This window comes from Anas platyrhynchos, chromosome Z (genome assembly GCF_047663525.1).
Source record: "Anas platyrhynchos isolate ZD024472 breed Pekin duck chromosome Z, IASCAAS_PekinDuck_T2T, whole genome shotgun sequence".
NCBI classification, from domain to species: Eukaryota; Metazoa; Chordata; class Aves; order Anseriformes; family Anatidae; genus Anas; species Anas platyrhynchos.
This window is the reverse complement of record NC_092621.1, coordinates 3,677,184-3,704,229: the sequence shown is the minus strand read 5'-3', so window position 1 is coordinate 3,704,229 and position 27,046 is coordinate 3,677,184. Positions and strand designations below refer to the sequence as shown.

Here is a 27,046-nt window from a genome sequence, read left to right as displayed (position 1 = left end):
CTTTTTGAGATAATCATGCTTTGTCATGGCAGGTGTGCATTTCCCTTCAGAGCTCAACCTGTAGCCAATTCACAATCTGCTCTCCCCACAACTTAGCCTTGCAGGACCCCAAGGCCAGGTTTTGAAATTGCTTCCTTCAATTTAATCCTGAGTTCAATAGAACTAAAATAACAATCTCTTCTGTGGAGAGTGCAAAAATACAGTGCCAGTGTTGCTTAAAAGTTAGAGATGAGCCATGCATCCTCTTCCTCTGTTCTTCTGAAACTGTAGGAGCTGATTTATATGTATCTGTACTTGTGAGCTAAATTGTATAAGCCATGTTGCCAGGAATAACACCATTACATTTAATGAAAATAAGCCATGTATGATCCAAAGCTCTGTAAAAGTTCCACAGACTGTGTTGAATACATAAAGTCTAAGGTTTCCTTCTAAAGAAATGAGTTGCTTTTTATCTCAATCATCATCATCATCATCATTGCTAATAAGACTATGGATAAAAAAGGATAACAAAGGAAGGATAATTCTGGTTAAGAAATGATTGAAATTATTGCAAAGTTCAGTTTGTAGGTCAGAGGAGTCAGCACATAAATAATCAAGATCCTCATCCTTGACCATGAGCCAGCAGTATGCCCTGGTGGCCAAGAAGGCCAATGGGATCCTGGTGTGCATAAAAATGAGCGTGGCCAGCAGGTCAAGGGAGGTGATCCTTCCCCTCTACTCTGCCTTTGTCAAGCCTTAGCTGGAGTACTGTGTCCAGTTCTGGGCTCCCCAGTACAAAAAAGACAGGGATCTCCTGGAAAGAGTCCAGCAGAGGGCAACAAAGTTGATATGGGGCCTGGAGCATCTTCCCTATGAAGAAAGGCTGAGAGACCTGGGTCTGTTCAGCCTGGAGAAAAGAAGACTGAGAGGGGATCTTATCAATGTTTACAAATATCTTAACTGTGGGAGACAGGGATTTGGCCAACCTCTTTTCAGTGGTTTGCAGGGACAGGACAAGGGGTAATAGCCATAAGACAGGAAGTTCCGCACCAACATGTGAAAGAACTTCATGGTGAGGATGACAGAGCACTGGAACGGGCTGCCCAGGAAGGCTGTGGACTCTCCTTCTCTGGAGATATTCAAGGGTCATCTGGAGGCCTACCTGGGCAGCCTGCTCTAGGGAACCTGCTTTGGCAGGGGGGTTGGACCCGATGATCTCTTGAGGTCCCTTCCAACCCCTACAGTTCTGTGAAATTCTGTGAAGTCTGATCACTGTTTTTAGTCACTACAGATGATAACTTGCAATGATTTCCCTGTTTCATCTGAAATAGGCCTGAACCTACCCAACTGCCAAGGTTTTAGGTAATGTGCACATAGAAGAAAAACTGCTAAAGCCATGAGTCTCCTACTTCATAAAGAAACGTTTGAACAGGAACTCTTACAAAAAATATGAGCCCTGTCTGTATGTACTAGATATATTCTGGCCCTGATTTTATACCACTGAAGTCAATAATAATGTGGCTAAGCCACTTGTGAGGAGTAGGTTCTTGGCTGAGTCTTATATATTTCCTTTTGGTGTCTAATATTCTTGTCCAAAGCTTTATGCTGTGAGAATTGTAATTGCAACAAAGCGGATTAGTTTAATACCAAATTTGCATCTGTGTCAATACATCTCAAAATATAAGAATAACCTACTACTTTGATCAAATTCTGAGGTACACATAAATCAGTGTGGAGCAACCCTGAGAACATTAAAGATGATACAATATGAAACTGAGTTATATCTTATTAGCTACAATTTTTTCTTCCATAAATGGTTTGAATATATGCAGGCACATTTGCAAACTTGACACTTAGCCCCAACAAATGCCATCTCTGAATTTAGATAGCTGTGCATGGCTGGTGGAGTCAGTATAACAAACCTAAAGGGGAATGGAAGTAGGAATATAAATAAATAAATAAATAAATAAATAAAATGAGACAAAGAAAGAGAAAAAGCCTTGATGTACGTTAAAGGAAGAATTTGCTGATTTTAAATAACATCTCCTTGCCCACTGTAGTGCAGTTCATCCAGTCTTATAATTATTTATCCAGTCATATGAATAAATAAATAGGTGTGAATAGGACCTGTGTTTGGAAATGGGGAGCTGTTCACAATTCCTCAATAATTTTTTGGAGAAACTACCAGAAAGTTTCATACACACAAACACAGCATAACAGTACAGTGGTGTGAAATGAGAATGACATCTCATGATAAAACACGTGAAGGAGAAACAGAACTATTTCCTCATTTTAGCACAGTAAATACCTATGGCACCTTAGCTAGGATGTGAGTGACTGAAACAGAGGTGGCTATACTTCACATCTTGCACAGTGGGCATCCCAGCCCCTCTGATTGGCTTCTGCTGGTCCTGTTCCTATGCTTAGGGTAGGTATCTGAAACACAGGCTTCTTCTTTCATCATTGTCTGATCACACACTTTAGAATAAAACTGATGTTACGGGGTTTTGACTGCCTTCTAAATTCATAATCCTTTTTTGGTTAAGGATAGCACCAAAATATTACATTTAAAACTTTCAAGCACCTATTTCTATAATTTAGATTTATCCTGCTGCAATTACTGCACTATAGTTACAATTCTGGACAGGGAAAAAAAAATAGTTTCTCAACTGATTAGTTGATTTTTACCTTCTGTTGTTTCTTTCAAAATATTTTTATCATAATAAACGTAGCATATTTTAAGGATTCATCTCTATTTTCTAAAATGAAAGATGAACAAATAGAGATGTGACAAATCAGGGAAATTTAGCCCTTGTTTACCAAGTCCAAAGCCTGCTATATATGTTTTCAGCAGTGATCCTCAACTTTTCCATGTTAGGAAGCATGGTATGAATTGTGCTTTATATTACAGTACTTCCCAGAGAGGCATCTGTATTGGCTGTGCTCAGTACCCATAGTTAGACTTGCTTTTTTCCTCATGAATGCACAGTGTAAATGGAGATGATGACAAGTAAGAGGAGAAACTCTCAGCAGGTATTTTACATGGTCAGAAATTAAACCTGGATCTTCCAGTTCGACGCTGACTGCATTCATCAGCCCTGCTCTCACCAGTCCCTGCACTGAGGACATTTGGAGGCCTGATAGATGTGATTGTGTGTTCAAACTCAGCACAGCCTATTAAGTGCTCAGGTACTATGGTAATGAGCTCAGTCTAAACTCCTCACCAGATAAGAAAGACAGACAGAGTGACCTTTAAATCCACTTGCCTTCATTTTGGCATCTTATCAGCATTTTACAGTTCCTTCTTAATGTGTGACAGTGTAGAAAGTTTCATAATTCATTTCAGCTGTTGAATCCAAATATGAAATTACTGGAGAAATGCAGTCTCTTCGTCCAGAAAGAAATTGTATTTTGAGGTCTGAAATTGGCTCATGCATGGCATTTCTAATGACTAAGATGGCATCAAGATCACAATGAGCACAGTGCTTCATTCCCAGCTGAACGATGTGCGCAGTATAGCTAACCCGCTCTTAAAATTACTGTCTGCAATTTAGGGTGAGTCAGAAACAAGCTTCTCCTTCTGCCAAAACCAACACCTGCATCCTTTCCAATTACATTTTGTATTTATTTGAGGGTTTGGTTGGTGGCACTCTGGTGAGTTTAAAGCACTTTGGGATCTGTTGTCAGAAAAGACATATCACAGTGGTTGGGATTAAAAAAAAAAAAAAAAAAAAAAAAAAAAAAAAAAAGCTTCTCTGAAAGCTCTTACTTGGAGGTTTGATCTCTACTCCTCCACACATCTCAGAGTCTCTCATGCTGTGAACCTTGAAGGGGGTGAGGAGTAGAGCTGTTTCATCAGTGCTTCTACCTTTGAGCCCTTAATTTGGACTGAAATTAGTAAAGGCTGAGCTTTAGATTATATGTCAACATTTGTAGAGTGATACAACCAAGAGGTAATGCCTTTGCTCTTTCTGTTAAGGGAATTTCCTGTAGGTTTTGCCTTGTATTTTTCTGCATAAGACCAGTTCCCTCATTTGAGAATTTAGCAGTAACCATGAGCAACAGCCACCTGCCATGCAGCTGATGATACTTAAATAAACCCCATCTGAATCAGTGGACATTGCACACCACTCTTTTGAGAAATCTTTTAACTTGAACCGCACCCTCCTACTGGTGGAAGTACCATGCTACTGTAGCACTGAAATTATCTGAAGGAAAAAAGTTGTCTAACACCTCAGGCTACCTAAAAGTCTCAAACTTTGGATACAGCATCCTGCTGAGTGTAATCACTGTCTGATGACAATGAGTCAACACAGAGGTGCATTTCTGGCACAGAGTGAGACTCTACCAGCCCACAAAGGAAGTGGACAGAGCCAGTATTGCAGGCTGTCTCCAAAAACAAAACTTACAAACATTTTCTCAAGTCTGAACAATTTTTTGGGGGGTTGTAATATTTCCATTGCAGTGAAACTGTTGGGCTTAAAATCACTGTGCATAGTCCTGTGGATTTCACCTGCTTGTAGAGAGATTCTTTTTTCCTTTTCCTGGAACCTAGTTACAGCAATGACAGATAGAGAGAGATACTCTTGTGATTTATATCACAGCTGCCACTACGGTATGTGATCACTTGTGGTAGAAGACATAGATGCCAGTAATCTAGGAGCTATTTAGATTCCAAATCCTATAATGTGTTGGCAGAAATCTTATGACTCCATTAAGTTGTGTTATACTGTATGGAAAATAGACATATCAATCATCTTCTGTTACATAGTTAGAACTTGTGATATTTAAAAGAACAATGATCTTTAAGATATAAAAATAGTATGCTCAATTAATCTATTCTACTCTCTAGCAGGCTTAGTCTCAGTTACACGGCAAGTGAAATTGTCCCAGTGATTTAAATTCACAGCAGGGAATGAATTAACTAAAATTAACATAGTACGAAAGATTGGGTGAGAGTGATGTGTACACACGATGGAACTGTGATCTATCACAGAGCTTTGTGCAGCCTACCAGAAACAAAGACAAAGTGAGGAAGCGTTGGGCCATGCAGTATGAAAAGGGATGTTGTTGTGGGTGCTCATCTGTTTCTCACCAAGAGGATATCTGCAATGGGAGGTTTGAAGCCTGCAAGATGAACTATTTACTGTAGTCAGGGAAATTGAAGTGCTAGCCAAGCAAATGCTGAGAGACTGCAGGGGAATTCAGAGAATTATGGTAAATGCACAATTTTTGAATACATGGCTGCACAGTGAGCAGAAGGAATGATACAGAGGGGAAAAATGGCAATGGGCATTTATTCTGGAGCATTCTAACTCCAAAAGCATCATGGAGCATGATAGTTTTATTTTCTGTTTATCTCTACCATCTTATCTTCATACAAATACCAGGTCTTTAGGAACAAGAGGAACTCTGCTGGGAAAGCATCTCTCTTTTCTCTGGTAATATTTTACCTCTAGGAAAAGAAAATAGGAAAGGAAAGGAAAGGAAAGGAAAGGAAAGGAAAGGAAAGGAAAGGAAAGGAAAGGAAAGGAAAGGAAAGGAAAGGAAAGGAAAGGAAAGGAAAGGAAAGGAAAGGAAAGGAAAGGAAAGGAAAGGAAAGGAAAGGAAAGGAAAGGAAAGGAAAGGAAAGGAAAGGAAAGGAAAGGAAAGGAAAGGAAAGGAAAGGAAAGGAAAGGAAAGGAAAGGAAAGGAAAGGAAAGGAAAGGAAAGGAAAGGAAAGGAAAGGAAAGGAAAGGAAAGGAAAGGAAAGGAAAGGAAAGAAGGAAGTGCCAGATCAGAACAGACACATGGGCTAACTAGTACATATCCAGTGTCCAACAGCAGCCTGGGCCAGATGCCTCAGAGGAATGTGTACTAAGCCTGCAGAAGGCAGATGTTTGGTAATCTGTTCTCAGAGAATGTTTCATCCTAAATCATAACAGTTACAGATTGATTTAAACCCTGAAACATGAAGTCTTACATCTCTTTCATAAAGGTTTTGTTAGTATTATCTGTGATTTTTCTGGATATTCCTGTTATTTGTGCAAATCTTACTAATTTCTTGGCCCCAATGACATCTTGTGGTGAGTTCTATAGCCTGGTGCCAGAATTTCAGCCTTTTCTTGGTTTTACATATCTTTCCTTCCCATTTATTCAGGTTTCCTTTTTTTCTGTTTGTTTTACATAAATGTACATAGTTCATGACTTATTCTTGTTTTTCATCTTCATATGGGCCTCAGAACTAAATGCTGAACCTCTTTAATAATGAAAGGTTTGGTGGGATGGACTAAATCTTTCTGGTCAACTACAAAGTCATAAGGTCACAGAGTCACACATCTGTGTGCATAATTAATGATTACCATTGCAAACTGCATTTAATTTATTTCTGACAAGTAGGAAGAGAAAGACATGAGTTCATCTCTCTGTACAGGAAACAAGAATTTTACATTTTCCTATGCTACCTATTTGGTATCATAGTTCTAAGGGTGGACACAGGTACAACGATCTCAGTCCTTGTTTCAATTTGCATAAAAGAATGAAGAATTCAGTCAGTTCAAAAGAGGAACTTTGGTTATGTCCAGGTACTGCCCAATGGCATTTTAACACTAGAAAAATAAACAAATAAGCAACAACAGTAACACAACAAAAAGGCATACCTAAAGTGCCTAACTTCTTTCCTCTGTTTCTGTGGATTTTGTTTGTATGCAAAGATGCAAACAAAAGTGCTAAGCCAAGGAAAGACTAAGGTAGGAACTAATTGCTGTCTTCAGCTACCAAATTGGGCTTTTAGGGATGACAAACCCTGACTCTCCTCAGAGTGGCTCAACAGACGTTGTAAAACAAATTTCCAGAAATAAGGAAAAATTTTCACTCAGAGAGTGATTACACATGGAAGGAGGTTGTGCAGATCTCCAGTCACAGATATTCTCAGAATCCAGATGAACAAGGCTCTGAACAGCTAAATCTAACTTTGAAGCCAGACTTGCTCAGAACAGTGGCTTAGACCAAGTGCCCCTCAGACATTCCATTCCAACCTCAGCAATTCTATAATTTTGTGATGCTGCATAATTCCTATCTAGGATTAAGCTACTGAAATTTGCCCAAAGTCCAAAATGTTACTTAGGATTAGCCTCTTTAAAGCCCAAATTCAAGTCTTTAGCTTCAAAATCAAACTTCCTTTCAAGAGAATTAAATGTTTCAGAGGAAAAATAAAGATTGATTTTAGGAAGATTTTGCCCTCCCACAAACATTGTCCAATGCTAATTAAATTCTGTATTTGATCTTCAGTCTCTGTTCAGTGATGAACCTGCTGCCATGATAGCCTGACAGTTATTTGGATTTATTACTGTAAGGAAATTTAAAGCTGAGGAGAGATCAAACCAAACTAAATAAAACAAAAATAAGCATCAACATTGTATTTTGACTGTGAATTTAAAGCATCAGATGAAAGAGCTCAGATGTGAAGTCTGACTACTCCAGCAAGCGCTGATCTGGTGCAACAGAGTAAAACTGTAATTACACCTGTGTCTCCTCTACCTTTGATCAGAGAGTAGTGCCTTGGCATTGATTAAAACATATTTCCTGATAATTAAGAGACAGAAACATGAAGAGTTCAGGGTTTGGGTTGTTTTGTTTTGTTATATTGTTTTGTTCTGCTTGCACAAAACCAAGTTTAGGAGTCCAGAAATTGTTTACACCGTAATGCTGCATGGTTCAAGGATCTTAGAGCCAGTACTCAGTGAACTTGCTTCACCCACACAATTCCACTCAAAGGTGCTAAGGATGAGTTAGATTTATATATAAAGTATGTTTCCCAGTGCAGATCTGCTTCAAGTACCCTTAGCAGGGATTGCTAACAGTGATGTGTGTTATGGAGCAGGCTTAGGCAAGGGCAGCCCCAGACTCTCTGCTTTATGCACCTTTCTGCTGTCTGACAATACCTCCCAGTTCTTGTGGGGTCACTAATCTACAAAGCACAATGGTATGGGGACATCTAATCCTGTTGGCACTGCTGAAACAAGTTCAGGTCATTATATCCACTGGAGATTTGGTGAAGAGCATTGTAGAGAGCAACATGGGTGATGAATGGATGGGGTGATGGTGTAATTAAATCTGACATATGTTGTTATAAATCAAAACTGACAGAAATCCCAGAATTATTTTAGAAATCTCTGTGCAGTCTGGAATGTCCAAGTCTTTCAAGCAAAACATAAAACCCAAATCCTGACCTTCCTTGTCTTTAATGAGACAGCAACCATATTTTAAATAACTGAGCTGAGCATGTGGTGACTGAAGACAAAGCCTTTCTTGATCAAGAGCAGCAAGCTATACATTAAAAAGAGCAGGTAGATCCAAGTTTTCCCTTTTCTAGGGATGCAATATAAAACTGCCATCTAAAAAGCTACTCTCATCATTAGGTGTATACTGCTGGAACCTGGACTTATTTCTGTGTTCCCAGAAACATGAAAAGAGGATACTGATCAGATCTTTCAAAAAGTATTTTAATATAAAGTAAAACAAAATAGAGGAAAAATACCCTTACCCTTTCCAAAACTTTTATGTCAAAAAGACAGAAAATCTGGAGTCCCTGTGAAATCTGCTAAGGACTTTGCTGATGTTGCTGGTTCTCCCTGGAAGCTCTTCAGTGTGCCTTGAAAACTGGGAGAATAAAATTCATGGGCAGGCAGGCTGTCTGGAAATCAAATCCTGACCTTCTGCCTGCCCTTATTTCCCCACAGTTTTGATTGGAAATAGGATTATTCAGTACTTTCTGGTCTGAGGGCAGGGTTGGACTTGGTGACCTCCAGAGGTCCCTTCCAGCAGAAATTACTGCAAAATTCCACGGTTCCCTCCTAAACAGTTGTGTAAGAGTAAGAAGCATCCATCATACTTGGCCATAATTCAGTTTATGCTTTTTCTTTTTTCCTAGCCAAAGATTGAACTAAAGAATGATACAATTTTGCAATTAAAATAAGAAGCTTTAAATTGTGTTCTCTCCTTTCTCCTGAGACTACGCAATCTTTGAGTTGCCACTGACAATATTTCACACTAATACACCACAGGGATTTATTCTTAGAAATTTTTGTTGTTCTAGTTCTACATGTTCCATGAGAAGAAAGGAGTGGCCTCAAAGGAAGAATTTCTGTGTTTCCTGAAGTTTTCATCTGCTAAAATATCCAAGCACTTATTAGCAGCATGAGAAGAAAATAGGAAGACCTAACAGCAAGACTAATAAAATTAATCCAGCACTGACTGGATTGGCAATCCTTAAATTAAAATAATTTCATCAGGATGTATATTCTTCCCTTTAGCTATTTCAACTAGTTTCCCATAACGGCCAGAAAAACTATAGTATCTCCTTGTTTTTAAAAACATTCTTTGCCAACAAAACAAGATTGGTTTATGAATGTTGTCCTTCTCCACTTAAGTCACAAAGGCCCAACTTGTCACTTTCTGCTAACAAACCAATCATTTTTCTGTGTTGGCAAGAGCTGAATACTTTTTACCCGACCTGCATGTGTAACTGCCTTACAAAGTACTCGGGATTGGGTATCAGTCAAAACAAGCATATGTGAAAATTTACCATTTTAGCAGATGGAATCAGAACAGCTCAATTGCATACAGTAAAAGCCTTAATATTTCCACAGCTGGCAAGCTTCCTGTGGTCTAAAGGACTGGAGCTTTTGCTTTTGGAGGCAGAAGAACTAAATCAAGCCTTAATTCAGAAAATATTTTGTGTTTAAAATCTTGAGATGCTTTAGAGAGCTTCCCCCCAGAAAACAAAACCCAAAGGTCAGGATATTTGGGGAAAAATGTAACCTTTCTCCTCTGCCCCCTCCATCCTGAAATTAAGGCATTGATATGGCAAAAGCTCAGTTCTGGCTTCTGTGACTTTTTCTACAATCAGTCTTTTCTTGATGCTGCTCTTCGGCCAGAGATCTCACCTCTTGCCTCTCCTGACCAATATAATTGTGTTGACAGAAGTCTGCAGTACAGAGAAGATCAACTTCTGAGTTTTATTGTGTTGCTTCTGTAAAGTCCAGTGTAACAGGAGAGTGTGTTATGAAACCAGCCATTAATATTACACAGTTATGAGTCACTTACTACACAGCGATTTTGTCAAGAGCAAAAACCCTTTCTTGGAAACGTTTTCTGTTGGAAAGTTAACTATTTCTGACAGCATGCTCTTAAACTAGAATTGTCTTGTCCATGAGGAAGTCAAAATCCTTTTATAACACCATGTAAATTAAAGTGTGTTTGTTCACACATTTCTTGACAGTCAGAACATTTTGAACCAAGTGAAACTTTGCCAGAGCTGAGTTTCAGCATAACAGTGAAACCTGTTATGGGGCTGAACTAGTTCTGAAGGACATTTCAAAATAACTAATGCTTCTCCCACACTTGGTGGTCTAAGCCCTGACGTAGGATTTATCACTGTTGCTTCTGAACTTTTACCCTGACACAAAGCAAGGCAAAGGATGGACAAATTCTGTTCAGAAACAGGCAGAAACAACTCCTGAAACTTTACCCTATGTCTGAGTTTCAGCTAAAGGTGTTTGAACCTCTCTTCAAACACTGAGGTTCAGTTTTCATTCAGAAAGTGGATGTTGGTACCTCCATGCTGAAAAAGCCTAATGTCATGTTGTCTTCTCAACAAGATCCTCCTTTGTAACAAACACTTAAATTGAGAAAATTGCCTTGAAACGGATCTGGCACTATCCAATCCCTCTTATTTGTGTACAGCCTGTACTTTAAGTGCAGAGGTGGACAGAGCATCTTGGATTAAGATCCCAACAGTTACCATAAATGAAACAACAAAAAAAAAATAGTGAAATCATGTTTCCCTACCTTTTACAGCTGGTAGGGCTATGTGTTGTTCAGAGAGTACTTTAAACCTCCAGTTGTAGGTTGTATTATACATACCCTCTTGTATCAAATGCAGCTTTGCAAGACAAAGTGACTTTCAGTTCCATCATCATTGCTTTCTGCAGGTTGCTGTTGTGCCCTGCAAACTCCCTGGTTGTGCCATCCTTCAGCCAAATCAATTTGTCCCACTAACTCTTTGCTGAAATTGTAATCACAGAATTGCTGGACTAACCTCTGGTTATAATCTGGCTAATTAGTAACCAGTTTTCACAGATTCTATCCATGTACGTGCTCACACTCTGTTTAGGATATTTAGTTCTTCTAAAACAGAGTTACCAAAGAGACCCCAACATGGATCTTTGTGTTTGCTTACAGAGTCCTGAAGTATTTAATCCTATGCACTGAATATTTTATACCATCTTTCCAAGTAGACAGTTTCTGTAGATAGCAGCCCATGAAAGCTTCAGGAACATTAATCACTTCTCCCTATAAGCATGAGTGCCAGCTGACACACTGGCACTCATGACATGAAGATTCAAAGCTCTCCATAGACTCAAACCTTCTTCTTTGCTCTCCCAGCCATCTAAATCAAGGTGAGCACATAGTCCCTGCTGTATAGGGAAGGTGGTAGCTTTCATCACAAATTGCATGGATGTACATGGGCTAGGTATTCAGATCTCATGTCAGTGCCTGCTCCATCTTCAGTACTCATTCTATACTCAGTTTTGCCACCATTTTTTAAATTTAATTGGGAGAAACCGGAGGCAAAACCACAAAAACAAATTGATTTTGAATTTGTTCTTAGCAGAAGGATGCTGAATGAAACAGCTGAGGAGCAGAGCCCTTGCAGAATACACTCCCTGCTGAAATGGGACCACCTGCCTTCATTCTAGATTCACTGTGGCCACTCATTGCTTTCCCATCACCTCTTGCTAACAGTGCTAGATATCAGACACCTTCTTAAATTTCCACAGATATCCTGTTTCTTTTCTTTAAAGAAAGCACCCATTGATGCAAGCAGCATTTTTTCCTCTGGCTAGATAACACAGGACACAATGCCGAAGCCTCCGGAGAGCACTGGGCTTGACAGGGAGCTGGTTTGTCGTACAGTATTTTAACAGACAAACATGCAAGGAAAACAACAAGGACAGCTACCCTGTGTAATGAAAGCTCAATGATTTAAAAAGCAGCAGTGTGTGTGCGAAGGAAGGGAGGGAGGCTGGGGGATGGGCCAGCGGGTTTCACTTGCCAGACCAGGGGTAACAAAAAAAGTATCCAGATCCAATAGACCATGTGAAAGGATATTACCAGGGTATGAAAAAATTCTTTTGGGGGGACAGAATGTATTTTTTCTGCCCTTTTTATAAAGCCCTGTTATTTTGCTGTTCTTTGCTTGCATCTGTTAAATGCTGGAATGTCTGCAGGGACATTTTGAAAAGCTGCACAATGTCAATTAAATTTGCCGAGCAGTATATCTTTTTGGAGTACGTGTGACCTTTTCTGTTTGTCATTTCCTGGGCATCACACCAAGTGATCCTCTTAGGATGCTGGCTTTGTGGAGCAGGCCCACAGCAGCAGGACTGCAGGAACTGCAGGTTTCTGGGACCGCTGCCAACCTCCGGATAATTGCCATCAGCAGGAAAGAGCTAGAAAAGCTTGGCTGAGTCCATCTTTTACAGATAGATTGACCCCTTTCTGCCACTGCAGAATCACAGTCAGAGAGAAACACATCTCCAAAAAGAAAGAGAAGGGAGGGGAGGAGGGGAAAGGGAGGAATGATTACAGCAGGAAAGCTACATCTGATCCGAACAGGGGAGATTTGGAGGTTACACTCACTGCTTCCCATCACCAATCTTTTTAACATCTTCTGTTTTAAGACAGACAAATCTGAGAATGAAGCTTAAATGCTCAGCTCTGTTATAATAAAACTGGTGTTTCCGTGAAAACAGAGTCGATGCTCTGAGAGCGAGGTGGGAAGGGTGGGAATTTAATACCTTCATCTGCTGGGAAATAACAATTTTAACATATATGCGGCAAGAGAGAGAGAATGCTTGCTGAAAGCTACTGCAGGTGCTTGGAAAGGAGATGAGGGAGAGCAAAAAAGATAAAGGAGACTGCACGGCCACAGCTCAGTAGCTGAGCTGAGGTGTTTTGAAAAGCAGTGCGAGCCCCAGCTGCACCTTCTGAAAGCAGGCTGTGGAAAGCTGTGCCCTTAATATCCCGATGTCCAGCAAGTGCCTGGCTGGGGAAGAGGTGGTGATGTGGCCAGGCTGTGATTTCAGCATCTGAGATTTCAGGTGCATTGCATTCCCCACACCTCAGTGCTATGCACAGGGTTCAGCATCAGTGCTGCCAGTGAGCACCCACTGTGACCATAGCACAGGAGCCCATGAGCTCAGTGCAGGAATTTCTGGACATGTGCTGGGATTCCCACCCTGAGCCTGAGCAGCCTGCCTGGCACATCTCAGCAGAGCTGGGGCAGGCGACGGTCAAAACCTGGCCAAAATATTCAAGCCTGCCCTAGGCAATCCCAAACAGTGAGGTCCAGGTCCTATTCTGACTCCGCTAGGAAAATGGAAGAGGTGGCAGGTTGAAGACATAAGCAGTTGTCACTCCAGCCCCATTGTGTGTCCTGCAAGGTACAGGGACTGTGATTCTGCCCCTCCTTCTCTCCTTCCACCACTCGCTGATGTGCAGTTCTCATGCAAAAGAGAGAAAAGGTGAGATACAAAAATGCATAAAAATAAGTATGATCTCTGACAATCAAAGATCTCTATGGAAGGGAAAACAATAGATCCCCTGAGACAAAATCTCTGTTTAGGTCAATACAGTCTCTAATAATATTAAGCTGTTTGATGTTATAAAAGCCATAATATGCAAATTCATTCATCAGCAATACTGCTTTTTTTCTCTCTCACCCATCATCTATCTCTCAGTTGCCAACATAAATAATACTTGGGTTACAGTAATGTCCTGTGGCTCCAGACTGGGGGAGCTTCAATGCATAAGGTGCTGAGCAAACATGTATGGAGGCATAATGCTGTCAAATGTTATCCAAGTCATATAATCTGCAGCTATATTCCTCCCTCTGGAGAACAGGCCCTGTTCGGCAAATGCTTGGCCTGCTTCTGTACGTGACACTCAATGTCAGCGAGTGACATCTCGCAGATGACACGTTATTGGTAGAGCAGGTGCTGGTGGTGAGGGCTATATTTAAAAAGCAGAGGTCTAAAAATGGCTTTGCAAGGCTCTGTGTTTATCAGGTCTCAGGCATTTCCAGAGCAGCTCTTATTCTTTCACAAGACCTTTGCACCCTTGTCCCACCAGAACGAGAAAGCCAAGGGGTGCTTTCCAGGACCACCAGAAAAAAAGCCAAGCAATCTGGGATATAGCATCTTCATCACCCATAAGAAAGAAGACATGTATCAGAAGAGTTTCCAGAGCCATAAATTTAAAGGCATTTTTTACAATAAATGTGGCAAATTCCCTGTAAGTTTATCTACCTTCATCAAACCCCAAAGTTACAGGAGACAAGGGCAGATGAACACATCACCATGAACTAAGCAACAGTGCACATCTTTGCCTGTATCACCCTCTTTGTGGTAACTCTGTACATAGCCAATAGAGGAAAGCATGAAATAGCCTGCTCGGGGATTGGCATGAGGCCGAACACGCGTATGGTACCCTGTTTAGAATAACTGCATTTCCTTGGGGTCCCTGCTCTGTTTGCCTCTGTCCATTCAGAATTTTACTCATAAGTCACATAGGTTGTTGAATCAGTTTGCCAGTCCAGGAACGGGGGCCTTTTTGAGAGCCAGAGGCTCTCAAAATTTAGGGCTGCCCAAATGGTGTTCACCCAGTAGCACACCATCTGCAATGGCTGGGAATAGATGGCTGCCCTCAAAACCGCACTGCTATAGGAAAGTCTTTCCAATTATTAAGCTCCAAAACCATATTTGGAGTTTAACTATGGGTTTACACAGAGAATACAAGACAGAAAAGCAGTTTAGGCCTTTTATTTCCGGCCCAAGATGTAAGCTTTGATTTTTTTTTCTGGAGGCTGCCTCCAGTTGGTCTACTTGTGGGTGTGTTCTGGGGATAGAAATGATGATGAGATGTTGGTCTGTTGGCCACGAAAACTGGTGCTGTCCACTCAAATTAATTTGAAAAACATTGCCAGACCTCAGCTTGTAATATGCTATTGAATTACTCTTTCTGCATGCTGCTTGGAGTAATCCTAGCCTGAGTGTGGTCTCTGGTAAATATGAGGGAATAAACCTGAAATTTCAGGTCTCTGGAAAGCCATTTGTTTATTCCTCAGATCTGAACATTTTTTTTTCTTGGTGGTAGTTTTTTGTTTTGGTTTGGCTGTTTCTTTGTGTGTGTGTGTGTGTGTGTGCGTGTTTCTTTTTTTTATGAATATATGTTAAGAAACTATATATTGTGTCTGGAGTAATTGTCAACATCAGCAAAAATTCACGTCTGCAGGTGACATATCAAAAAGAAAAGATCTCTCTATTTCATTTAATTTCCATTTGCCACCCCCACTTACAGCTGGGGGATGTAAATGTTTTGAATAGTCTCACTGAAACTAGGAGGATGACCTACAGGGAGGCAGGTGAGGGAGGACTTTACCAAATCACCCTCCAGCACCAGGTGCTGGAAGGCACAGTGTTGGTAGCTGTTGACCTGAAGAAGTTAGGCTCTGCAACGCAGCTTCATTTCCTCTCTTTCATGTGAAATATTGAAAAAGAAACCAACACCAACAGCTTTTCCCAAGCCAACAAAAATAAAACGGCTTGCAGCAGGTGAGGTGCAGCATGCCTGCCTGACTCTGGGGAGGCAGGGGGATGGAGAGCAGCTCAACAGCTGGCAAGAGGTGGGCACTCAGGCAACAGCACCGTGGCTGAGGTTCAAACCCAGAGCAAAGTCTTCCGTGGGAAAGATTGCAATTGTTGACAGTGGAGAAATGTAACTTGTGGTTTGCAAAAGCAGCTGCAGGGATGTATGCAAAACCCAGCAAGGAGTTCTGCAGAGAGAGCCAGGACCAGGCACGTCATCAGGCTTCAGAGGTGGAGAAGAGGAAGAGTTTGTCCTAGGGTCTGGCAGAGTCTTAGGGTGATGCAGTTTGTCACGGACACAGGCTAGATTGAGAATACACATCTATGAGACAGTGTCTTAAAGAGTTCTTCTGTTAGGAAAAAAAGGTTATTGTAAAGAAACATTATAAGACGTGACCTATTCTCTAACATACCCCCATCCTTCTCCCTGTGCCACCATTTGTGTCTGACGTGGGGATCAAAATATTGTCACAGCCACGTACACACACAGGTTATCCATCTCTCTGACTCAAAGCAATAAATCCCTGTTAGCTCACTGGAAATGGAAACTGCTAAGAAGAGACCTGTGGGTGCACAGAAAACTTTTGGTGAGCTTAGATCAAGCTTCAAGGTTACAAGAAACCCAGAAATCAAGCAAGTCATTTGTGGTTATGCAGCAGCATAAATGTCAAGTATGTTAAATCTCTCTTCTGTTTTGGGGTCATCCCCCCACTCTCATATAGTTATTAAGACAGAATCAAGACTTAAATTTAGAGTTTATTAATTCCTTAAATTAGCTTACAGAATACCAAAATGCTATTTTCTCACTCAGCCTGGGTTAGGTGTGAAGATCTTACCATCTTGTTTTCAGCTACAGATGTACCTCCTCTTCTCACAAAATAAACAAACCAAAAACCCACTTACTCCCGTTCTCCTGTTTAAATTTCTCTGCGATTTAGGAGAAGCAAATAATGACTTTCTGCAAAAGCAGGAAATAAATTATAGCCAAAATGGCAAAAGCAAAATATTTCTCCTCTAAACATGTTGTTTTTTACTTTGTATGTCTTGGCAGACTAACCATCTGAAAACACCCACCTGAATTCTCCGCACTCAACAGAGCAGCCCAAGGATAAACCCTCAAGTAAATCCTATGTGACTGAAGCTGTAGGAACCTGACTGTGAGTAAAAACATTTTAAATATGATTGCTATACCTGTTAGTAACCAAAGAGTCCTTTTGGAGCAAATAATTTTCTTGGAAACATCTGAATCTAATCATCTAAAGCTGAGAGCCCAGGTCTATGTTATACCAGTGTTTGAGTCTCTACAGGGTCCATTCCCTGCCTGAAAAGAAGAGTTTACCTTGTCCATCTATCATTTAAATGGTAATCAGTTAAATGAATTCCACCTCACTTCTGAGCTTCAGAGCAAGCTTGGGTTTATTTATTAATTTAAAGACACAGGAACAAGTTTGACATTGCTGAACATGTCCCAGATTTATGGAAAATAAAACTGTACTAATCTAGTGCATTTATTAGCTTTTCTGTCGAATGCCTCCATGAGTATCCAGAGATGTGAGTTTGCCCTGCAGTTCTGTTCTGACTGGAACTGCATCTCCTGAAACATAAATGTTATCTTAAGGTCATATGCTGATGAAAACCACTGTTTTGCCAAACTCTAATTTCTTGGTCATTTGACAAAGCAGCTGCTGTGCAGTTACATGGCACAAAGAAAGCTATTAAAGATGGATGAGTTACATGTTTGATTTGGCATATATTATACTGCTTCCAAAGGTAAAAATTAAGACAGATGATTATATTTCCTGATTTAACTGAATAAATAAGTGACCTCTCACAAATACATATACCAGAATGATATTTCTAAATGAAGTTGTTCATCTACACCTTATGTAGTCCTCTGGGAGCTTCTGTGCATGTATCTTAATAGAACAAAGCAAATATCCTAATGCCAGATATAATTAATTTGTAGCACCATAGACGGGCATAGAGAAAAGTTCCTGATTCAGGGGAAAATGCAGAGATTAGACAATTGGGTTTGTCATGTGACAGTAAGCTCTGCAGCTGGTGTGCATTAACAAAAATAAAAATTACAAGGTTTAGGTAATCAACAGCTGCTGTCAGCTGGTATGGTACCACATCAGTGCCTCCAAGGTCTGTAAAGATTACTTTTTACCATCTGGAGGATATCTAGCATTGGCCAATGTCAGAAGGGCAGTACTGGAGGCTTCTGCTGCTGCTTTGGCAGCCTGTATGAACACTCACTTGTAGGAGCAGGGAACATGTAGCGTGGAGTCAAGAAACATGATCCCATGACATGCTTTAGGAGGTGGTGCTGTCATAGCTAGTCATTCCAGGGCTTTTTAATGTGTGAGAGAGCGCTGACAGGAAAATCATGCTGCAGGGATATAAGTTTTGGGTTACACGAAGCTCCGTGTCCAGGAAGAGCTGGAAGATGTGCTGGAGTTGCAGCAGGGTTTGGCCTCCACATTTAGGCTCTGAGCAGCAGGTTCTGGAGGCAGAGATGATGTTCCTGGGAACTGCACTTCTGCTGATGGATGGGGAAGGAAATTCTGCCCTGCACTTCATTTGACTTTCATCTTGCAAGGAGAAAGATCAAATATTCTCAGGGGGGAAAAAAAATCACCAGTATTTTATCTCATTGGAAAGTTTTCTACTTGAGAAATACTTTCTGTACTTTGTAACAGAAAATTTAGGAAACTAGAGATCTCTTTTGTTTTCTCTTCTCCCTTCCTAGCCATGAAGTTCAGAGTAGTTCCAAGTGAGGGAGGTACTTTAGCATTGAGGATAGGACTTCGGTTGGGCAGCACCTCCACCATTCACTTACACATTAACCCTCACATAACCAAGGAGGTAGGAAAATTGTCCTGGTGAGAAATAAGCATGAGCAATAAAGAAGCACTAGTTCTCAGATCAGAAATCTAACACCAAAAGAATAAGATTTCTCAATATTCAAGCTAACAAAAGATACGTTTCTTGAAAAAGTTATATGTTAGATTGGCAAGTGATCTCTCCTTCCTGTTTACTGATAATGTAAATGGATCACATCTCAAAATTAAGTTTCCAGAACAAAATCTGGGATCAAAAATACCTTATGATATAAGTTAAATAGGAGGCGATGTGACTGTGAAGCATCTCATGTTTAGTGACTGCACCATCCATTTCAAGGGCATGTGTTCCACCCAGACAGCTGCAGAGAAGGATACATTTCCCCTGCTTTGGGAAGGCTTTGGGACAAAAGAGACCTTTTCTTACAGGCATTGCATGGGGACTGCATTTGTTCTATGAAAAGTTTGTCTTGATAAACCTTTCTGTTTGCTTGTGACTTTATACTAGTCTACTGAGAAACCTCAGGAATAGAAAATCACCTTGTTTTGTGCCTCAGTTTCCTAAAACAGAGTTGTTTGTCTGTGCTTCCTGAAAATCACTTTTGTCATTTACCAACTAAGGCTATTTATTAGCATCTTATAGCTCCAACTATCAGCCCATTGAGTTCATTGTCTGCAGTCTCCATGGGAGGGGAACAGCCTTGCAAAGCACTGCCTGTGCACACTGCCAGTTGCAGTGGTTCTTTATCTCCATAGAAGCCTCTGTCATGATGAGCACATATTGCAGTTTGTGCATCTCTTTTTATAAAACTCAATTCACATGCTGAGGTTTCCTGGTCTTGCGATTAACTTCTTTGGATTAGCTATGATATCTCCCTGTGACACATAATTCGTGTGAAACTTGTTAGCTCTCCTTAAAATAAGTAAACACATAAATAATCAGGCTGGAATTCATTGCTGAAAATGAGTAACAGCCAAGCAGAAAAAGCAGCAATAAAACTTCTGATCTTGGAGGTCTTTTCTGACCTTAATGATTCTATGATCTATGTTGTAAAACATCAATATTTGCAATAAGCCATTAATTGAGAGGTGTCGTGGTAAAGTAGCTTCTTCCAAACATGAAATACTGTATTCTCATGACAAAATCACTGAAAGACACAAGCTGAGCTCACCAGTGCTGCAAGGCACCTGCAGAAGCTCCATGAACCACAGAACCTTGTCCCTGATTAATGTAATTCCCCTTTGGGCAGAGTATATCCCTCCCACAGAGCTCAAGGCATGGAAAGGAGACATCATAGAAGCATCAGGGTAAAGCAATAAGGCTTACTTGCATCTACACTTCACACAAAGACTTTACACCACACTTCTGGCCCAGAACATCTACTTAATAGCCTGCTTAATAGCCTTTAGGTGTGGAAAATGAATGATATGGAACTCTTGGTGCCTGGATTTAATTCCTCTGCCCCTCCAGTGTCTTCTCTACTTATATTTCCATTGCTATATAGAGCTCTACTCTTCACCATCCCTAAGATTCAGTGATTTTAAAGCCAAAGAATCATTTCACTTAGATCATCTATGTCACAGGCTGTTAAGTTTCACCCAGTCATCCCCAGGATTGATCCTGGCAATTGACGTTCAGAGAAAATTGTCTTCCAGAGAGACACCCAGCCGTGATTTGCAGGAATTGAGAAGCAGAGAACCCATGGCTTTCTTTAGCAGTTTGTTCTGGCTTGTAATCCTCCTCAGCAGAAAGTTAATCTTATTCTAAATCACACTGGTTCCTCTCATGCCTTCCTCTGTCTGATTAAAGAGCCCTTTTCCAACAAGGTTCTTCTCCCTGCACAAATATTTCTGCAGTAGTCAAATAACCTCTCCATCTTCTCCTTGCCCAAATAAGCAGGATGAGCTTGAAAAGTCTTTCATCCTCAGGAATTTCCCCTATTCTTGTCTGGCTCTTTGCTACAGTTTCTCTGTGTTTTGTTTTGTTTTTGTTTTTATATTCTTGAAAGCAAACAAGCTGGGATGCAGCACTACAATTTCGCTCACCCTGATTTTGTACACAGGTGCAGGGCTGCAATCAGATCCTATTGAAATGGGAATATGCATATAAGAAAGGTTTATGAGTTTCAACATGAAAGGCCCTGACGTGTAGTGTATGGAGCACATGCACATAGAGCATATATACATATAGAGAAATACATGTAGGTGTAGACATGCCTTTGATCTGTGGGCTAACAGCCATAGAGGTAATTATTTTATAGTGGTGCAGATTATGTCCTGGAGTAGGTTTAGCTGACTACTGAAGAACAGAGGGAAAGAAGTCAGAAGCAGGATGTGTCAGAAGCAACAGATGAATCAGGGTCTTGCAGTCTTGCATAAGAAGGGAGAGTAAAATAAGTATGACCACTAATAAGGAGTTAGGTTGATTTGCTTGCCTCGTCTAGATATGGGTAGATGTAAATGAATGGTCAGCTCTTAGTGGAGACCTCCTGCCCTGAATTTATGGCCATACAGAAGTTCCTGTCTGCTCCAAGATATTTGCTGAAAAATGGTCACTGGATCACAGGAATGTGGATAAAAGTCAATCCTGATCAGACCAGGCTATTTACTATTACCTATAGCATGGACTTCAACTTTCTGTAAATTGTGTCATCTGTACCTTGTAAGCAATGTCATTTGCACTCCTCCATTTAGTAATTCATCACATCACATTTATATTATATTGTTTGTTCACTAATCACATCATTTAGTCAAGATTTTAATTAAAATACTTTCAAATGTATTACTATGAAAGCAAGGCTTCTTTAGCATGAGCTTCTTCCTTCTTGTTTCCCAGCTCTGTCCTGGGGGACAACCTTCACAAGAAACAGCAAGGCTCTCTGGCTACTCCTGATGGTGGGGGGCTAAAACCTACCCCTCAGACCAAGGCAAGCCACTTGCATCATTCATTTCTTTACATTCAGAGGTCCTGGAACAACCAGGAATGTTGTGTCTCAGCACAGCATGAAGCTCAGGCTGGGTTAGTCACCCAACATGACCTCCTGCACACATACCCCTCACATCCCTTGCCTGAAGAAGGCTGCCCCTTCACTACAGATGAAATTTCATTACTGTAGAATAGGAATAAAGCATGCTTTCTATGTTCCTACATGGACAACACCACATTTGGCTGTAGTAAAACACGTTTTGCCTGAACAAGCCAAGCTTCACCAGTGATCTAGATTACACTGTCCCTGCAGTTATTTATACCTCTACCAATCTTCATCAGCTGAAAATTCTATCAGTGGTGACTTTATATCTAATTCTGGATTACTGACGAAAACTTCCAGTAGCCCCAAGCACAGGTCTGGTTCTTTGGAGGCACTGCTCAGAATGCCTCTAGTTAATGATGATTTATCTGAATTTCCTGACCTGACATTTACCCTTTTGTCAACTGATATCATACCATGTGGCTTTTTTTTCCCTTCCCTTGCCTTTTCCTTTGAAAACTAAAACCATGATATTCAGCAATGTTCTTTTCTACAACAGCTTGCTGGCAGCTCTGTTAACAGCAGTGGGTTTTTATCCGCGAGAAAGCATGTGATTATGTAAAGCCACAATATAAATTTAAAGGTAGATGCCATTTACTATGTTCCAACATAAATACAATCCATGAGACTAAAATGTAAACACACACACACACACATCTATATAAGCTAGTTCATAAAAACTTGTCGGTTTCTTTTACAAGTTTTGGATATACAATGCAGATGGGTTTGGGGCTTACATTTGTCTTATTTTTTAGTACTGTTCTTAAATCAATGGATTTTTCCTGGCTATTTGTTTTGCCTTAGCAATGTGGTGTTAAATGTTTCAGCGAAGTAAAAAGATTTAACATTGTCCAAAAAATACCCATCCTACTGAACTACAGAAACAGCCAGGCATTGTAGCCATTCCCCAAATAGGGTGTTAGGATTTGGCTATCAACCTAATCTGTTTAGTACGGTTTGGGTTTATGCAGTGGGTCATGGTGGTTAATGCTTAGTGAGCTGAAACAAGGGTGGAAGAAAAGAAGAAAATGATAATGGAAAAGCTTGGTTTAAAATACAGCCCTTCATAGATGGCTATAAGGGGGATGATTGGGCTCATGGTGTGTATCACATATTTTGGCTAAGCTGGGCTTTGAAAGCCTTTGAGCTGAGATAAGCATGATCATCTGAGCAGAGCTTTTTAGCTCAATACACTCCTAATGGACTGTTGGCATCAGGTGGTGACAGCTGCAGAAGACAGAGGGGGAGAAAGCCATAGCATTATGTCTTTGTTACAGGGAACAGCAGCACAGGAGAAGCAGTGTTACCTAAATTAGCCTTGTGCGATTTGGGGAGATGGACCATGATGGCATGGTCCAATTCTGACCATGAGTCCTGAGCACCAGCACCCTCTCCCTCTTCTCAGCCACAGGTTCTCACCTGCTGCCTTCCAGCAGAAATGGAAATTATAGTTCATTTTTTCCCCATCCATCTTTCAGAGGAAGACAGGGTTGTGTCTCCATCATGCTTAGACATTAACTTTGGGCCCTGGAAGCAATGTGGTCAAGACAATATGGAGATATGTGCAGACTAATTTACTCTGGGCCACTAATTAACCAAGATTCAACTGACAGTTCTGTGGTTAACTTAGTTACTCTCCGTGCCAGCTTTCAAATGACCCATACGTAGGCAGGTCCTAGAAAACAGCACGCCAGTTTTTGTCATGCTCATAAAGCCTCTAAGAGCAACGAGCCTTTATTAGTCCTCTTCTAGGCAACCCGTGGAAGTCTTCTCTCCAGTTTTAACGTACTTAATTAAATAATGGTGTTTTCTGGATACCTCCAAAGGCTTGTTTGGTGGGTTTGGAATCTGAACTGTTCAGGCTGTGTGGAAAGGGTGGGACCAACCCCAACACTTGGTAGGAGGCTCATGGGCTGGGTTTGAGCTGGGATGAACTCACTCCAGACAGCTCTCAGATTCAGGGATGAGCTGGGAGAGGCTGAAAAAATCAGCCTTGTGAAATTAAAATATAACATTTGGGAAGAGAAACAAACATAAAATCCCTTTTTCAGTCACTTTCAGGGCAAACTGGCTACTGAAAAAATAAAGTTATTTTATTCTGACCCTAACCTCATGCAAAGGGTTTTCCACAGACTGTTTTTTGTTGGAGGGAGGACCTCAGGGGAAAACACCTGAGAAAATGGAAGAATCACTTCCTCTGCCTCCATCTCATGTACCAGCACTTATGTGCTAAATCCCCTCCAAGCACAGCAGAACAGATTTCAGGGCCCTGGAGAAAAGCATTATTTTTAACTCAGTCAGTGCCCACTCACCATAGCCTGTTCAGATGTGCTTTTCGTCTGGCACCTGGAACACTGATCAGGAAGGTGGATGTTTTTAAATAATATTCTTAGTTAACAGCCTAACAAAGACCCGATGTGCTAAACCTGAGGTAACACCTCAGGATTTTTTCAAGGTACTAATGAAAGTTGTATCCCACACATGTCTGGGCTTTTCTTGTTTTGTTTTTTTTGTGTGTGTGTGTGTGTTTGTTTGTTTTTTTTTATCAGTCCTCATCCTTTTGTCATCCTGCAAGTATGCAAACTTTTCCCTTTGTTTAATCATGAAACCTCCTTCCACTCTAGAAACCACTTGGAGAACTGTCATTAAAGAGCAGAGCCCAGTGGGGCACAACTCCCACCTCGTTCAGATGCCCTATCTACCTCCCCTTCCTTATTCCCTCTGACAGCATTTGGCTACGTCAAAAGCCCATGTTTTAGCTACACAATTTCCTTTCCCCTTGAACACTTCAGTGCACGGACCACTTTGCTTTTATAAAGATGTGCAATTTAGTCTTGAAGTCATTGAGGAATGTCATCAGCATCTTGACTGCCACGTCCCCCCTCCACGCCAGCAGCCTGTCACATGCTCCTTGATGTTCTGGTCTCCTGCTCTCAGGGGAACCCATTAGCATTTGCACTTGCATGCAGTTTTCTCCTCCCCCGTTAATAATTATCCAGGGAGGCGATAATTAAAATAGGTTCTGAGGCTATGTAAGACCTCTGTCCATTTTCCCTACTTATGGAGCCAAATGAGAACTTTAATGTAGATTTGGAGAAAACTCCTGAAGGCTTTTGCACCTTTGCCATGTTCTTGTTGTCGTTAAGTGCAATCTAATCCTCTATTTCATTTCATTAACCTGAACAGGGGCGAATTTTCATACATTACTCCAACAGAGCACTAGTAAAATTTCCCTAGACACACAACAAAGTTCTATCAGTAGAAAATGGACAATTTCATGGAGATGGACAAGAAATAGAGCCTGGTTAGCAGTTTTCCTGCATGAACTTATCTAAATCACTGAGTATCTGTATCTTGATTTTCTCATATAAAATAAAAAGGCCCCCTTTCATCCAGTCTCTGAACAGTGAGATTTTCTGAAGGGATGTGGCCTTGTCCAATGTATTTGTCCTTTGCTACAAACAGCTGATATCAGCACCAAGAAACCCAGCTCTATAACCTGGTCCATTTGACTGTGCAAGGCAGGAATGCATGCTGGCTAATGAGCTAGATGAGATGTATTTCAGCAAGACTCGCTGGCTTGAGAGCCATTGTGGCACAGCTCCTCATTGAATGGTGTCAGCACACTCTCTGTGATCCCAGCACTAGATATTGTTGTAAAATACTGGTGGTCAATGCTACTAGTACATGAGCCGTGCTGCAAAAGTAGGAGAAGTCTCATAAAATTTTAGGAAGAGCAGTTAAATGCATTCTCCAAGAGCTTCACAGTCTGTCCTCTTCTAAATTTAATCTTAGATGACTTGTGCCAGGTTTGTGCTACCAATTGCTCTCTTGCTGAGTGCCTGGAGTCTGCAAGGGGAGCAAGGGGGCATCTGCAATACTGTGCATAGCCTGGCCCCTGGATTTGAAAATTTTGGCCTGCCTCCCTTGACAGCTGTCATTCAATTTGCATGGAAAAAAAAAAAAAAAAAAAGCAAATGAAGCAATGGAAAATAAATATGCCTCCCATTTTTCATAACTCAATGTTTTTTAACTAAACCCTATATTATTCATATGCTGTATGTTTTATTACTGTTAGTTTCAAAGCTGTTGGAAATCACAGATCAGTTCCTCAACCACAATGTCTTTATTATGCATACATAAATCATGCATGGAAGGGCCCTGACAGTTGACGATGTAAACTCTCAGGAAGCAAAGCCCCTAAGCCATGTAAAAAATGTATGTCACAGGCAAAGAAGTATGTCATCTCTATTTCCTTTTTATGGATATTCTTGTCTTGTCATTATAGAGTAAGATTTTTTTCCCTTTATTTCCTATTTAAATGTAGTTAGTGCAGAGGTAATTTGCAATGGTATTTCAGTGAGACAAATGGAGTACACTTTCCCACATCTGCCTGCATCTTCAAGGATGAGCATGTTGTAATTATACTGTTCCAGTTTCATTAACAGCTCTGCTGTGCCCAATATGGTTCATAAGTAATCTGGTAAAATGCAGGACAAAGTTCAATGAATTGTCAGGAGCATTTGGGTGATATAGGACTCATGCAAATTACATTAGAATTGGGTTGTTTTGAAGCCATAAGCTGGCTGCAAGACTTGGTCAGATTCCTTTTGAGTAGAAAAACCTAAAGCCAAGTATTTTTCATTGCTCTACAGCTGAAAATATAAAAGATATGCTAAAAGGTGGACTCAAGTAAGAATGCTAAAGAATTAAAAGCAGCTGAATTTGCATTTGACATTTTCAGTTTCTCAATCAAAGGTGGTTTTCTTCTCACATGCTTGATTTTGTTTGTTTCTTGAGGGGCAGTTCACTGCATTTATTTCTTTAAAAACATTGTTTTAATGGAAATTTCTGATTTTTTGGTCAGAAAGTAAATTATAACCCTCCAAACAGGAAATGGTTCCTTCTCACTCCTCCAGTGCCCAGTGGTCACAATAATGGATTCATCAGAGCAAACTGCCTTCAGCTTCCTTTGACATCAGTTGAGCAAAACGGCTCCGGATAGGCCTTGATTCACCTCACATATTTTAGGCCTTTATTTCTGATGAAGTCCTATTCCCTCTGCACTGGCTGGAGAGGACCCAAAAGCAGCAGCTCAGCTCCAGACACTTGTGTTTGCACTGTATCTAAGCTCATCAATACCCTTTTTGCCATGTACATCTTGGGATACCATTAAAAGGAATGAAAAGCAGCAAGTGAACAGGAAACACACACACAAAAAAGAGCAGCATATATATAATTCTGTCTGTAGGGGAAATTCAGTACTAGCTGAGATGTTTGTTACTGCTTTTATCCTCTTGCCTATGCAAATTACTGGGGATCAGAGTTAAATGCAAATGTATTAATAGGCAACCTGAAAATGGGTCCTCTTTCATACAGTGGTTCTGCTCTCCTCCTTTGGAAAGACACCTGTGGATACATTTTCATTAATAATTTCACCCTATTTCTTCTCTGATGTAAATTTACAGGCAAGAAGCAGGAAAACTGCCAAATCAAATATCGCAGC

General features: G+C 40.7%; 1 protein-coding gene across 1 annotated transcript in view; it reads left to right on the top strand.

Moving 5' to 3' along the window:
* Window positions 1–27,046, top strand: part of LOC101796621 (urea transporter 2) — a 319,983-nt gene that overhangs the window by 162,640 nt on the left and 130,297 nt on the right. The window contains exon 3 of the mRNA XM_038170394.2: window positions 16,720–16,825. The gene's annotated coding sequence lies outside the window, so the exon portion shown is untranslated. The remainder of the gene's footprint in view (window positions 1–16,719; window positions 16,826–27,046) is intronic.